The sequence below is a fragment of the Anastrepha ludens genome, chromosome 3, assembly GCF_028408465.1.
Source record: "Anastrepha ludens isolate Willacy chromosome 3, idAnaLude1.1, whole genome shotgun sequence".
NCBI lineage: Eukaryota > Metazoa > Arthropoda > Insecta > Diptera > Tephritidae > Anastrepha > Anastrepha ludens.
In genome coordinates this window covers 58,956,907-58,972,414 of record NC_071499.1, presented here as the reverse complement: position 1 = coordinate 58,972,414, position 15,508 = coordinate 58,956,907, and the positions used below count along the sequence as shown (strand labels likewise).

Here is a 15,508-nt window from a genome sequence, read left to right as displayed (position 1 = left end):
GATAAGAATTTACCACAATGTTCAATATACTTTACTTGGATCATTAACATGGCACCGCTCGCTGTGTGAATACCCTAACTGACTTAGACTTTTGTATATTGGTTTTATACATCGTTGTCTGCCACTTGATTATAGTCAATCATATAAAATTATTTCCAAAGAAAAATGTTTTCTTTAAATCAAATAGTATCTCTTCTATATTAACACTGAGCTAAGGCTAAAAGAAAAAAACAAAAAGGAGTTTAACTTATACTCAGAACAAACGGTATGTTTTATACAATAAATTAATGTGTATCATTTCAAATTAAGTTCAGTTTTTCGATAGAGTCTATTTCTCTTCTACTAAATCATTAAGTAAAAATACTTATCCATGCTACTAAAATTACTACATCAATTATATTTAATATTTTAATTTCATTTACTATTTGAATTTAATTTTCTATTTCAATTGGACAATTTGGTTCTTATGTTGTTCGTACTGTAAATTTTTATTTTTTTATTTTTAATTTAGAAGTTCCTCAATTTCCTTTATTTAGACATTTTTTTGTAGAAGCTACTTTGATTTCTGAGTGGATAAGTATCACTACGAGTATTATGAAGTGGATTTAATTTTAAATAGAAGAACTGTTATACAGTTGGAATGCCATGACAAGATATTTTTATGAACTTACATGGGAATGTATGTATTATCATAGTTGGAGCTCCAAGTCTGATTATAATTACATTTATCATTATCTCATTTATTTACTTAGTAGTTCTTTGAAAATTTTATGAGAATCAATATTGAGTTTCATTATAATTTATCTCTAAAGTAATTTATTAACAGACAGCTGTCAATAAATCCTACATATATGCAGCCAACGATAATGTTTCAATGCTTGTGGTTTTATAATTACGATAATACGCGACTGGATCTCGACGTTCTACGGCAAATATATTTTTCATAGTAAAATCTTTTATTGTATTCCGTATAGCACTTATTATTAGTGTACGAGTATATACAGGTTGGTTAAAAAATACTGAAAGCGTCACCGACAGAATCAGCTAATAGGCAGACGTAAAAGGGAATCGTTCGGGAAGATCCAAGTTTGACTAAGCGTGAAATTACTAATAGTATAGGCATCTCAAATGAATTAGTACACCATTATAATACCTACATAAGGAAAAAGATTTCGTGAAGTTATTGTCGCATTAGATAACAATTCAACAAAGAGCTGCGAGCAGTATTTTACAGATCTTCGAGAAAATCATTACAGAGAAGGTATTAGCATTAGGCTCATCCGTTTTACAAGAGTATTAAATTTGAGGGAGATCATTAGAAAATTACCCAACTTTGGCTTTGGCCTCGAACTCAAAATTTCAGTTTGGCTTCGGTTCGGCTTCGACTAAAAAATAGCCGAATTTAGCCGAACACTTCTTAAAATTAGTTTTTCCAAATTTGTTTCCTTGGAGTGAATGAGTTTAAGAGAGGTTCTGTGGAAGATTTTTGGACATTTCTCCTTGGTGACAGCGAGTATCTTATGCGGTGGAACAGTGAGCTATATAAGTTTTAGGGCAACATAGATAAAGCGCAGCGAATAAAGATCTAGCGGCCTTGTTGACTGGGTCATGTCATACGAATGGATACAAACGCTCCGGCTCTGAAAGTATTCGAAGCGGTACCAGCTGGTGGTAGCAGAGCAATAGCGAGAAGACCTTGCGTTGGAAAGATCAGGTGGAGAAGGAAAGATCAACTGGACCAGGAGAACCTGTTTTGTCCAACTGACGCCGGTTAGCACAAACGACTGGCGCGCTTTGTTAAACTCTGACAAAATCGCGTAAGCAGTTATCGCGTCATCCAAATACCTTTTTTATTAGTTTTACAACAAATTCGGCTTCAAAAAACGATGCTCAGCCGGTCTCTAGAGATTATAAATATAATTTGTTTGATGTATGGCCGAGCTCTTCTTCCAATTTGTAGTGTGCGGCTTGATGTTGTTGTAGAAATGAAGGGGCCTCTACAGTTTTATACCGCCGCCGAATAGCTGATGGGTTTTTTTGAAAAAAATTTTCTTGGACAAATACACCCGAGGAGCGACTGTTGTTCGAAAACAAAACTTTTTCCTTTCTAACATTTAGTGATTTATACCCACAGTAGGCCTCGAGTCCATACTCTACCATATGCGCGCAAAAATTTGCAACGACAGTCGCCAGTTTAGGGACATTATATTGAATACAAAAACTCATTTCACTTCAAATTTCACATTCTTTTATTTTTGCTTTCAATAATTTTTAACCAACCTGTGCCATGTAATAATACACAAACACAACACCTATATTACACTTATTTTTTTCATTATCGTACATAAAACTATGGAATAAAATTACATATATGATTGGAGGGGTATTAACAGTTGTTCAAAGTATTGATCGTAGGATGGTGATATCAAAAAATATAATCAAGTTATAATTAGACCGATTTAGTTCTCAAAGGTAAAAAATCAAATTTTTAGGAGTCAAAAATAAATTCATTTTTATAAATTTAATTGGAATATATATATCTACAAATTTCATAATTGTTTTTTGTTTTTAGTCTAAATGTCAATACTTTAGGTAGTCACTTTTCACTTTCAGAAGTGCATATGTATATTTTGGGTCGTATACTGTTGATCAATTTTTGGCAAATACCTGCTGTAATTTGAAACCATGTTGCTTCTATTTGTTGCCATAATTATTTGAGGGCGCGGGAAAATTTCTCAGTTGCTGCGAAAAATCAGTTTAGCTCAGGCCTTAAGTGTTCTATGGCATTGAAGTCCGGGCCATCCGGGCAAACCAGTCGAACCCTCGATAAGCTTTTATCGCACGAAGTTTTTGTGTCACTATCTTGGCGAAAAGAGGTATTTACAAGGGAAAGTTTTCCCCTCTTCTCTGCAAACTCTTCATTCTGCGAATTTTTTTACCTCCGCGAGTATATCAATTTTAGCTGCAGAAAATAATTTATATATTAGTTTTCATTTTTTTACGAGTTCAACAATAAATTTATTAGTGTAAAAGGACAACCAGTAAATTTAAGTGATATCAATTGGCGCATATTGATAAATACGGATGCACATATTTCACTCGATCCGACATCTCACATTTAATCCATCTTAGTTGAAATTTATTAAATTTTTGTTTGAAGCTTCAATTAGGAACGATGAGAAGTTCATTACAACCCTGACTTAAAAAGTAATTACAATTTTTAAAAGGTCACATTTACACGACAGCAAGCGGCAATTTCAGAACCCTATAATATTTATATATGTACATACATATGTATATATGAGACTGCAACACAAATGCCGTGAAAGAAGAAATCCAAATGGCCAACCCTTATGTTGATAAATTTTGTTGAAGCTCCTCACTTTCATAGCGGGTGTTAAAATTACATACAACAACTAGTGAAGGAGTACCTACAGTGGCAGTGAAAATAATAATATTATATGTAATTTTTATTAGGCTACTGCACAACGCGACCAAACGAGATCTATTGGCAATACTACCAATGTGGCGCCGGTTTTTTCTGGCTAACGCAGGACATTTACAAAGTGTTCTGAATTTTCAGTATCCATTGTACAGAATCAACAGATGATGGTCTCAGAGAGATCAATTTTGTTTAAGTGATATCTCCGGCTACAGTGGCATGTAAAGTAAACAGTAGCTTATCAGAAATTCCTCTGTCCAGTGTACAACGAATTCCTTCTCCTTCCACTTTCTGGGAAATTCGTTAATGTGGCTTTTTAGCTAGATGATCAGCCATTTCATTTCATTCATAACCCTCATGTCCAGGAATTCAACCTAATAATACTGTGTTGAAGTTCCCTAACGTGTGGAGTCATTTACCATTTTTGAGGTGATTGCAGTTGATAGAGGGCTTTTCAAGGGCAGTTCGCTATCTGAAAGTATGTAAATGTGGGTTGCTCACATTTTCGTACAGAGACATTCCCTTACACATACCTCGATGGCATGTATTCATGTCTGGAAGATTGTTGGGTAAATACCCAAGCAAGAACTAGTGGAGGAGTACCTATAGTGTACCTATAAAAATTTAATTCAAGCTTTGTATAAATCATAAAAATTTTTACTAAATTTGCATTTAAATTTAAATTCTTTTAGTCAAGATTTTTTAACAAATTATCGGCATGCCGTTTTATAGCTCATTTAATTTTGGTATAAAACGAAATGGTTTCGAGACCTGACTTTTAACCGACTATCTATGTAACTGGAAAAATTCAAAGTTTTGTAAATAGATGTCTGCGGCGTATTTTCAAGATGTGGTGGCCAAACGTCATCAAAATGATGAGTTATATAGAAAGTGCAACTTGCAGCCAATGGCCAACCATATAAAATTTCGAAGGTCGATAGGCCACACACTGCGATGAAAAGAAAGTCTGTCGACAAGCTTTTGATTGCTACCCCCAAGAAAGCCGCAAGAAAGTTTACATGGAGAAGATCGCTACAAAAAGATGTCGAGGGACCGCACTAAAATTTCTAGCGAAAAACAGAACCAGGTGGAAATGTCTTATTGAAGCCCTATGCTTCAATGGGAAATAATGGAAATTATGATAAAACGAACGCTCGAAATATTTTTATGTAGAAGAAAATGCGCAGCACAGTCAAAACTAAAGTGACAAAACTGTATTCTCAGAAATATTCTGACTAAAACGTTAGAGATTTTGTGGCACTTTTTAAAATATTGAACAAAGTTTAAGACTTTGAGTTAATAGTTTTTTGAACTACATATTTATTAAAGAATATTGGAAGAACTACAACAAACATTTTTTTTTTAATTTAAGACTAAAAAATTAAAAAATCAAAGCGAATTTTGAACCACTTTAAACACTACAACAAACATAATTAGTCTCAAAAACTGTATTCCAAGAATTTTTCTAAAAACTTTGACTAATTGAATTTTTCTAAAAACTTTGACTAAAAAGTTTGAAGTATGAAACTTTGAGTAAATGGTTTTCTGAACTATATTTTTATAAAATTATATAAAAACAAATGCCAACAAAATTTAAATTGAAAATTCGAAAGCAAAAAATTAAAAAAAAAGTAAAAGATATAAAAGCATAAAAAATATATTAAAAAATATATAAAAATGAAATATAAAAAAAAAATATATATTATATAAAAAAAAAATTTTAAGTTTTAAAAATCAAATACTATTAAAAAAAATGAAAAGGTCAAATTGAAAATATTAAAAAAAAAATTTATAAAAAACATAATATAAAAATAAAATAATAGCCAACACAGCGCGCTTGTATTATTTTCACCCTTACTGTGTATGCCCACAAACATATGTGCATGTGCATATATGAGCAAATAAATACATATCAACAGATTCCAAGCCCATAGTCCACCACTCCAGTATGTTTCTTCTTGGTAGCTTGATCAATGCGAATAGATAAAATGCAATTATTAATGACTTCCAGCCTTAGCGACGGCGTCACAGATGACGCGATTTGAATAGCTAATGTGTTCTCTACAACAACAACAACAAAAAGTCATGCAAATTTAGCTGTACTATATGCAAGAAGCTATAAACAAAAATATGTAAATTTAACTTGCTATCCTGCATTGAGATTTCCTGTCAAAGTCACGAATCGTATCGCAGCTGAAATACCAAAAGGGATTCGGGTTATCATTATTCTTAGTCTTTTTGACGTGACCTGTATGTGAGAGTAACGTATGTGGAGGTATTTCAGCAATCGGATGGTTTTGCATTTAAATAACCGCTAATTTCAATTATTTTTCTGGTCTTACTTCCAGCGCAAGTCAAGTAGCATTCGCAAATACATTGCACAGGCAGTTGTGTTTATTACGCGGAAATGCACTTAACGGTAACGACGCCATAATATTTGGAAACTTTCACCACAAAAAAAATAATAATAAAAATAATGAAATAGGTGATGAATTATACTCGTTTTGCGTTTTTTGCCAGTCGAAAGTCGCGCCTGTGTGCTCTCTTTTATCTGCAGTGTTAAAGAGAAACCAATTTTCTAAAAAAAAAATTAAATTTAAGCGCGCCACTCTAAGTCACTTTAAGAGCATAAATCTTGGCTTAATTAGCTGTACTGTAAGCGTCAAACGCACAAAAGATCATCGACGATAAACTAAACCAACCTAAGTAAGCTAGAGAAGCAACGGCGGGTTGCTTTCGTCACTCGGGTCAAAGATGAATTTCCTTAAGAAAGCGTATTTACTATTTTTCGTTTTTATTTTATTTTAAAATTCCTCTTTCTTATAATTAATTTTATTTTACTGTTTCTTTTTGCGGTTTTCTTTAATATTCATCAGTACTTACTCTGGTAACCTTAAAGTGCAACTTCAGTTTTCACTTTGCAGAGACAGTTTTCTTTCACTCAGAGCCAATTACGTAAATGTGGGTCAACCTCCTGAACTGATGTTTCATCGTAAAACGAGCTGATATTGTTTGAAAATCAGAATTTCTTCAGAGCTTTGTTGAAGGTAGCTGATTTTTTTTTCTAGTTGTCTCTTTGTTCTTATTATTAAAAACATTTAATATTATAATACCCGTGCGCTCTATGTAAAATAAAATAATTTAAATAAATTCGTTATCATAACGGGTGTTTTCAATTGCCTTGCAAAATCAATCGTTTAAAATAATAATATATTAATTTATTAAATAGAATATTTCCCAAAGTTTTAAGGCAATTAGAATAAAAGTCGAGAAGATGGAGCCGCTTATTAGGTCCAGTCGATCGAATGCTCCAAAATCCTTTTATATGGAAGAAGACACACAACAGCGTCAGCACAAAGAAAGCCCTTTTTATAAGCTCTTTATTATAACTTCAAAATTTAATGGGCTATAAAATTGCTTACACAAAATTTTTCTAAAAAATCTGATAAAAGTGTGTGCGATTTTGGTAAAAAAAATTTTGATTTTTTTCTAATTTGTACAAAGTTGGAAACTTGGGTTTATATACAATAGTTTTTGCAGGAGAATGAATAATAAATTGTTTATTTGTATACTGCAGCTGTCTAGTTACCAAGTCTCAAATTTGACTGAGGTACGACGCCATTTAAAAAACCTATAAATTTTTCGATGAGGTGATTAATTTGGCGCCACCTTGTATATAGAGCATTCTTTTAATCAAAGTTAAATCAAATTTTGTAATTTCGACTGAAACATCTGCCTCCCTAAAGATTTGTCCTATAGTGCTGTCATCATTCGAATTTTCGAAACTTGGTTTAGAAACATCAAAAATCAAATTGCAGGCCTTTTTAAATTAATGTTTTATTTTCAATAATTTTATTTAACGCTCTGTACATATCGTAAATGAATCGGAGTAGAAAAAATGTTATGACGAAAAAAAATTTGGAAAGCAGTAAAATCAATTTGAATGGCATTTTTTTAGCACCTCATCAAAACAAAAACCGCCCAACGCAAAGTTTTAAGCTTTGTACAACATTTTTGGAATTTTTCGGGGTATGCAGTTTTATTATTCATTGAATTTTAATGCAAAAAAGTGCAAAATTTAAATTACTGCAAAATATTGTTGATTTTGAAAAAAAAAAAAAATTCCTACACAAAATAATTGCAGGATTTTTTTTTAATTTTTAAATTTTATCAACTTTTTAACTAAAATTTTTAGAATTTTTCTGGGTATGCAGTTTCATAACCCATTGAATTTTTAGTGCAAGTTTTAAATGACTATAAAACATCGTTGATTTTTGAAATTTTTTTCTCTGAGGTGCCACGCCTCTTCTTCTATACAAAGTAGTTGCTCGAATTTTTTAAATGGAAGAAAAAGCATACCAGCGTCAGCAAAAAAAAAATTTCAAAAATCAACCCGGGCACTACTCCATGATAGTCACGCACAAATCCATTCGGCTACGGCGGCCGCTTTTAATATTACATTACTTGCATAATATTTCAACCAACGGATGTCTGCGTCGAAAATTCCAATTAATCGTTTTCTAGGAATTTTCATAAAATTTTATTTATGCATGATTATTTATGTATGGAATCTTCATAATCAAACTTAGCGTTGGCGTCAAAAGCAGCTCCCTAAACTTTACTATGTGGTCGAAGCACTTAATTCGAAGCTCTCCCTCTACATAAGTGCATAGGCATGTATACTACGTGTATAAATATATATGTACATACGCGAGTTTTCTCCACTACTTGTCAGGTTATCTCCATTTTTCTAATTACTTATCATCAACCCAAAACTGTCGCCCGGCTAGCAAAATGTACAAGAGACCTAAGCAAAGCAGCTGATTCAGACGTGGGGTGTTGCTGTGCGTCTACATATAGTATGTTAATATGTACGTATGGGTGTGTAGATATGTCTGCGTACGCTGATTGAAATCGACGTATGACACTTTTTTCACTTTTCTTGTCGGTGCAAGGGTAAATGTTCTTTGAATGTTCTTCTAAGGTGGGGGCTGATTGGTCGTTCGCTTTCGCCACATCGCGAAGAAGTCAATGAACTCGTCAACACATCCACAGTCCATAGAATGTAGCAAGGAAAAAATTGTAAATTGTATTATTTCTACAATACTATCTCTAAGCAACAACAATGGAAGGAAAGCATATGGTTTGTTGCTTGTTGAGAACTATGAAAGCATTTTAATTTCAATTTTTTTAAATATTTTCTCGAGTTCACTAACTTTTTCGAATACGAAATAAGGAATGTTCAAACCAACTTACATTTACGTTTACTTTCACTTGAAATGAATAAAGGTTTGTTGCTAAATGACTCGTGCCAATTTTCTAATTTTGCCACACAGCTATGTGCCTGTAATAGAAAGCGATAGGAGAGAGAGACAGAGAGCGGGGTGATTGGGTAAATGTTTGGGCCGCGGCAACAGTTTTTGGCCGGCATTTTATTTCTAGAAAAGTGAGATAAAAATAAATACAAAAGCGCAAGAACGTAGAACACGAATGAGAAAAATTAGAATAGTCAATTTTAATTGATTTTAAATTAATTTTACTTCACCTTATACTGCATGAGAAAATTTTTAAGTAATTATTCTGCTGGGCCGTTAATATTCTTTTATATGTATGCAAATATTACATGCATACATATGTACGTATATACGCTGGGGATTGACAAGCGGACTACAGATGAAGCAAGCGAAAATTACGCTCCTGAGCATCACTTGAGACTAATAAAAACTGTATAGCTGACCACAACCAGGCCAAGGCTAATGAGATGTGGAAACTAGAAGCAATATTTAGATAGTTCAGTTTCTTAAAGATATTCCAGCTTTTAAGTCTGCTTCATCCATGTATTTTTTAAGCTTTAACGGCACTTAGAACTATTTACAATAATATGCCACCTTGTGAGGGTATTCTTCTTCTTCTTAATTGGCGCGATTGAGGCCAAAATTTATTTAATAGGACTATGACGGTTTTACAACAGATGGCGTAACTTGATTATTATTCCATCGATCCACATTTCCAAACATTCATTGGAGAGCTACTGTCGTAAGGCACAAACGTCAGTATAAGTTTTTTATTTGAAGCGTAAACAACAATATTTTTACCACACTTGAAAATGTCGAATTTCGTGCCAAATAATGTGTTTTTGCGGGGAATTCTTCTTCATTATTTTAATATGAAGAAAAAAGCAGCCGAAAGTCATCGTATCTTGGTGGAAGTTTATGGTGAGCATGCTCTATCTGAGCGAACGTGCCAGAAGTGGTTTGCACGCTTTAAAAGTGGTGATTTTGGCTTGGAAGACGAAGAACGCGAGGGTGCGCCGCCAAAGTTCATGGATACCGAATTGGAGGAATTGCTCGATCAAGATCCGGCTCAAACGCAAGAAGAGGTTGCAAAAACTTTGGGAGTTGATCAATCAACCATTTCCAAACGTTTAAAAGCCATGGGAATGATCCGAAAGGTAGGCCATTGGGTGCCGTATGAATTGAAGCCAAGAGACGTTGAACGCCGTTTTATGGCATGCGAACAACTGCTTCAACGGCACAAAAGAAAGGGCTTTTTGCATCGAATTGTGACTGGCGATGAAAAGTGGGTCCATTACGACAATCCAAAACGTCGGGCAACGTATGGATACCCTGGCCATGCTTCAACATCGACGTCGGCGCAGAATATTCATGGCCTGAAGGTTATGCTGTGTATCTGGTGGGACCAGCTGGGTGTTGTGTATTATGAGCTACTGAAACCGAATGAAACGATTACGGGGGATGTCTACCGACGACAATTGATGCGTTTGAGCCGAGCACTGCGAGAAAAACGGCCGCAATACGCCGATAGACACGACAAAGTTATTTTGCAACATGACAATGCTCGGCCACATGTTGCACAAGTGGTCAAAACATACTTAGAAACGCTCAAATGGGATGTCCTACCCCACCCGCCGTATAGTCCAGACCTTACGCCATCCGATTTCTATCTCTTCCGATCGATGCAACATGGCCTGGCTGACCAGCACTTCCGTAATTACGATGAAGTCAAAAAATGGATCGATTCGTGGATTGCGGCAAAACCGACCGAATTTTTCACAAAGGGAATCCGTGAATTGCCAGAAAGATGGGAAAAAGTAGTAGTAAGCGATGGACAATATTTTGAATATTAAATTTGTAACCATTTTACGTCAATAAAGTTTCAAATTTCGAAAAAAAACCGCACGAACTTATTCATAGTCCTATTTAATACCAATTATTTTTATAAGTTTGCATATGAGCTTCTGAAGTTGGCGCAAAATTAATCACCCTATCGAAAGATTTGTAGTTTTCGCAAACGGTGTCGTACGACAATCATTTTTGACACTTCTGAGCTAGGCAGCTGCAGTATACAATAGAACAAACAGACAACCAATGGAGCGCCTGAAAATGAAAATAAATATTCCCATCACTCAAAATTTGTTTTTTTTCATTTAGTAAAAAAGTGGTTCAAAAACAAACTTGGATGATTAATTTAAGAACTAATTAATTTAAGAACAAATTTATAAAAAATTATTAAACTCTATCTCCGACTAAAAATGTACAGAACATATAAAGTATCTTTCAAAGGATGCGCCTAGATGTTGTTTTAAAATAAAAAAATTTAAAAATTTAGATTCTTCCAGGTTTCACTCTTTTTATTCAAAATACGGCGCTTAGCAATTATTGCATAATTTAAATGTCCACATTTGTGCACGTTTCTGCAGATAAAATCGGTCAAACAGGCGATTATTAGTAAATGCTTAATTGTTGAGAACGTCGAAATATCAAAGCTGAAGGTTGTTCAGCAATACTCTGCGCTACAGCAGCAATATTCTCAACAGAACGTCCAGTTTTTGGTCTGCCAGTCCTTTTCTTATCCTCGACAGAACCAGTTTTCACCAAATTTTTCATTGTTGACCCAAAACTTTGAAATATTTTCCGCAAACTATTTAAAGAAACTCGACAGCCTAGAGACAAACAAAAATTCAGTATTACAGCACGTAATCTCAAAAACATACTTCGGGAAAAGAATAATAGCAAATTTTCAAAATACCCGTCTGGACTGCCTATAAACAAAAATACTAATTATTCCCTATGGAAGGCAATGAAAAACTTCGCCTATTCGATAACAACAGTTTTTCCACTAAGAGGTAATTTGAGCGGCTGGCTGAAAACAGGCAAGCACAAAGCTACGGCGCTCGCAAAACATTTTCCATCAGTATTTACACCACATCTATCCACATCGCCAACAGACGAAATCGACATCTCTGAGCATCTTGACGCACCTCACCAAATTTATCTTCCAACTGCGCCTACAACAATATCAGATATCAAAAAAATCTTTATGGTCATCAAAGCAAACAAGGCTCCAGAATACGACCTTCAAACTGACAAAGAGAACTCCCGTACGCAGGCTTAAAATACATCACGCAGCTCTTCTTCGGATCAGTTATGTTCCAAAGCATGTTCTAATGGAAACAAGTTCACCGAGTCTATAATAGCATACGCAAAGCTTTCCAAAAAAATCAATTTTGTACTGCGGCTTCGTCTATGTTTCACAGGCATTCGATAAAGTATGGCACCCCGGTTTACTGTATAAATTGGAAAAAAATTGCCATCTCAATTACAGGTACTTCAGATTGGGAAATTTAACCCCGATCGCTGCAGGTATCCCACAAATGTTCTTGACTCCATATAAAAGAAAAAAATATTGTTCTTAAAGATCAACTGTTTTCATAATAAGTTGCAATAATTATAAAGATGGCAAAACAAAAGGCATCGTCTAGAAATTATTCACTACTGACATCCACTGATACTTTTTAAATACCCTTTATTTCAAACCTTCATTCTAATAAGCCATTTCTCATAACAATTCAATAAAGAAAAAAAATTGGTAAATCATTCGCTTGTAAAAAAAATAATGATGTCTATATTTTATGCCCACAACTGTAAAATCATTACAAAGGCGCAGAAGATTGGGTTTTTGATCTTGGGCGTTAAATAACGCAGATAGTTAGGATTGAACTTAATATATCTATGTGCATAAGTATACTTGTTGTTTACCTAAATTTCACCTGCTTACCAGACATTCTACGAACTCTTTTACTCACAACCATGCACGAGTATGTGTGTGTAGGCATGGATGTGCATACATATGTATGTCCCGCTTCTATTAATTCCATATTGTAAATTGATTTCTCCATACTATTTTGTTGTTGGTCTGAATACTACAAGCAAATCGTTTTTTGTTTCTTTTGATAAATAATACAAAAAATATCGTTTTAGACATTTATCTTCTGACAATCGTGGGGACTTTTATGTAGGAGGAAATAAATAAATGGGTGGATTGCGTGAAATTCGAACGAGAAGAATTAACAATTTACGTACGTTTGTAAGTATGTAATAATGAATGGCATTACGTAGGGAGCAGCTATGTATTTAGGTAATGTGATGTATGTAGGTAAACTTTAAAAAAAATTTATGTAAATTGTTTACCACAAAATTACAAACAATTCATATTTGTGTGGCATTAATATTTCTGATATTTTATTAAATTTTTTTTTTTGATTTTTCTCAGTTCATCTTACCCCATAAAAACCATTAAAAATCAAATTTCAAACCCTGTGCAAATTAAAAAAAAAAAAATCAGCAAATTTTTAATTTTTGTAATCAGAATTTTTAGAAAAATTTCTGGTATGCAGTTTTATATCTCATGGAATTTCCGTACAATAACGTGCATTGATTTTTAAAAAATTTTTCGTTGATGGTTTTGGGTGTCATCTTCCATAAAAAAATACGAGTATTCGTTATTTGGAGAAAATACACAATCCCACTAGCAAAAAGTAATTTCCGTGTGTAAGAAATGTAAATATAAATATTTTTTTTTTAAATAAAAATGCAATGATCGGTAATATTTTAATCGAGTCTGCGCATTTTGGGTATTATAACAAACTGCAAATAAAGGTGAAAAACCACACAAACAAACTCTATTTGTCTTTGTCGAATGCTGTTGCCGCTCACGAGCTGGCTTAGTGATTAAGACTCGTGTGCCATTTAAAATGGCCGCCAGTAGATCAATCAGCAAAATTTATGCAATGCAACTGGCACGCTACAAAAGGTGGCGGAAGAAAGTAGACGGACAATCTTTTCACATCGAAGCATGAAATATCGCAACTGCAGCTGAACAAGAAAGTAAACCGAAATAAGAAAACACTATTATCCCTACATATGTATATGTTTGTAGAAATGTTCAAAATAAATCTACCTCCAATTGTAGGAAAAATACCTTTATCTGAGGCATTTTTTGCCTGCATTTAGGAATAGAATACATGGGCACAACACAACAAATACCACAGCCTGCTCTAGTTCCTTAACAAATGTGTTCAAAATAGAATTTATATGCCGATATTACTGCTTTCATGCTATAGACGCAACACAGCTTGCAGCAAAAAGGTGCAATTTCACAACGTACAGCCAACTGCAAAATAAATAGCCAAATAATTAGTACAGTCTTATGGATTATGTTTGCTGCTGCTGGCACCGAAGATGCGGAGAAATTCTTAAGCAAAGAACAGCGGTCGGCAAATTGCAAAAGATGTGTGTAAATGATTTTTGGAAAGTTAGCTCTGTGGGTGTGTTGGTGTTGCACCACTGGATAGTCACTTTCATATGGATTTACAATGTTTTAAAATCTTTTTTTGTTTTTTGTTTTATTTTTATATTGACTGCTAACAATATGGAATGATATCCTGCCAAGACAAGATGGCGTACCTGCTTATTTCCATGTGTCAATTGGCGTTAGTTCTTGACTACATTCGAGCGATAATAAGGTGTAGTACGCTCTATATTCCCTCTACTGATACTAATTACAAACCAGTGCTAAGTTAGGCAAATTACACTGTAAAAAATAACAGGCTTTCGACAGTGGATTTTGCTAAACAGCACAAAAAAAAACATGCGTGTTACGGCGATTTTTTAATTTTTATGAGGCGCTTTTTCATGACAGAAATACACTCGGAGGTTTGCCTGCCAAGAAGCGACATCATAAAAGAACTTCTGCCGTTCGGAGTTGGCTTAAAACTTTAGGTCCCTCCACTTGTGGAATAACATCAAGATGCGCGCCACAAATAACAGGAGGAGCTCAGCCAAACACCCAAAAATGATGTAAGCGCCTTTTTTTAAGGAATCGGCGATTTGAAAGTTTATGTGTGAATTTTTTTTAGGGCTGATTAAGTTGTACACCCTTTTGCTTTGCTATGGTAAATCGGCATAGGAAATAATGGGACCCTTACATTTTAGCGTTGTATGAAAAGATAATAGAAAACAAATTATTATATGAGTTTTTTTGTCTATTTTGTGAGAACGGGCCGAAAATACTCATAAAAAAGAGTTATAACGGGTGTAAATGTGCCAGAAAAATACCTGTATTTGCACTAAGAAACAACGCGAAAAATTGTTGCATAACATTTTAATCTTCTCTCTCGTTAGTAGATGGATCTTTGTTGTCCATTTTGCGAGAAAGGGCCAAAAAAATATACAGCGCAGAGGGATATAACGGGTCAAAATGTACCACAAAAATAGTTGCCATCAAATTCTACTATAAAACTCTTAATTTGCCAAAGTTCAAAATATTTTGTGTAGCATTTTAACCCTCTCTTTCCTTAGAAGATGAGTCTTTTTTGTCTCTTTTGCAAAAATACACAAATATATTTTTCATAAAATTCTAATATAACACTTAATATGCCAAAGCTCAAAATTCAACTTAAACACCAAAAACAAGTCAAAACGTGTGTAAGAGTTAATTCGATTGTGTGTATTGAAAAAACTGTTCTGGCCAAATTTCACTATATGTAAGCTACCATACACATTCTCCGTTCTTTAAAGCACACTGTATCCCCGCTGAATGCCTCTGCAGGTGTACTAAAACCATCAAAAATATGTCAAATAAATTTATATATTTTCTGTATTAAGTTTGATTATTACCAGTAACAGTAACGCCAATGTGAAACAGTTGACCATTTGGCACTTTCACGACTTTAACAGAAGAAAAGCATTGCACCAAATCCTGCAA

General features: G+C 34.0%; 1 protein-coding gene across 3 annotated transcripts in view; it reads right to left on the bottom strand.

The window, feature by feature from the left end:
• Nucleotides 1–2,549: 2,549 nt before the first annotated feature.
• LOC128858050 (mitochondrial cardiolipin hydrolase) overlaps nucleotides 2,550–15,508 on the bottom strand; it is a 43,931-nt gene continuing 30,972 nt past the window's right edge. For all 3 annotated transcript variants that reach the window (XM_054093979.1, XM_054093980.1, XM_054093981.1), the window contains exon 5: nucleotides 2,550–2,962. The gene's annotated coding sequence lies outside the window, so the exon portion shown is untranslated. The remainder of the gene's footprint in view (nucleotides 2,963–15,508) is intronic.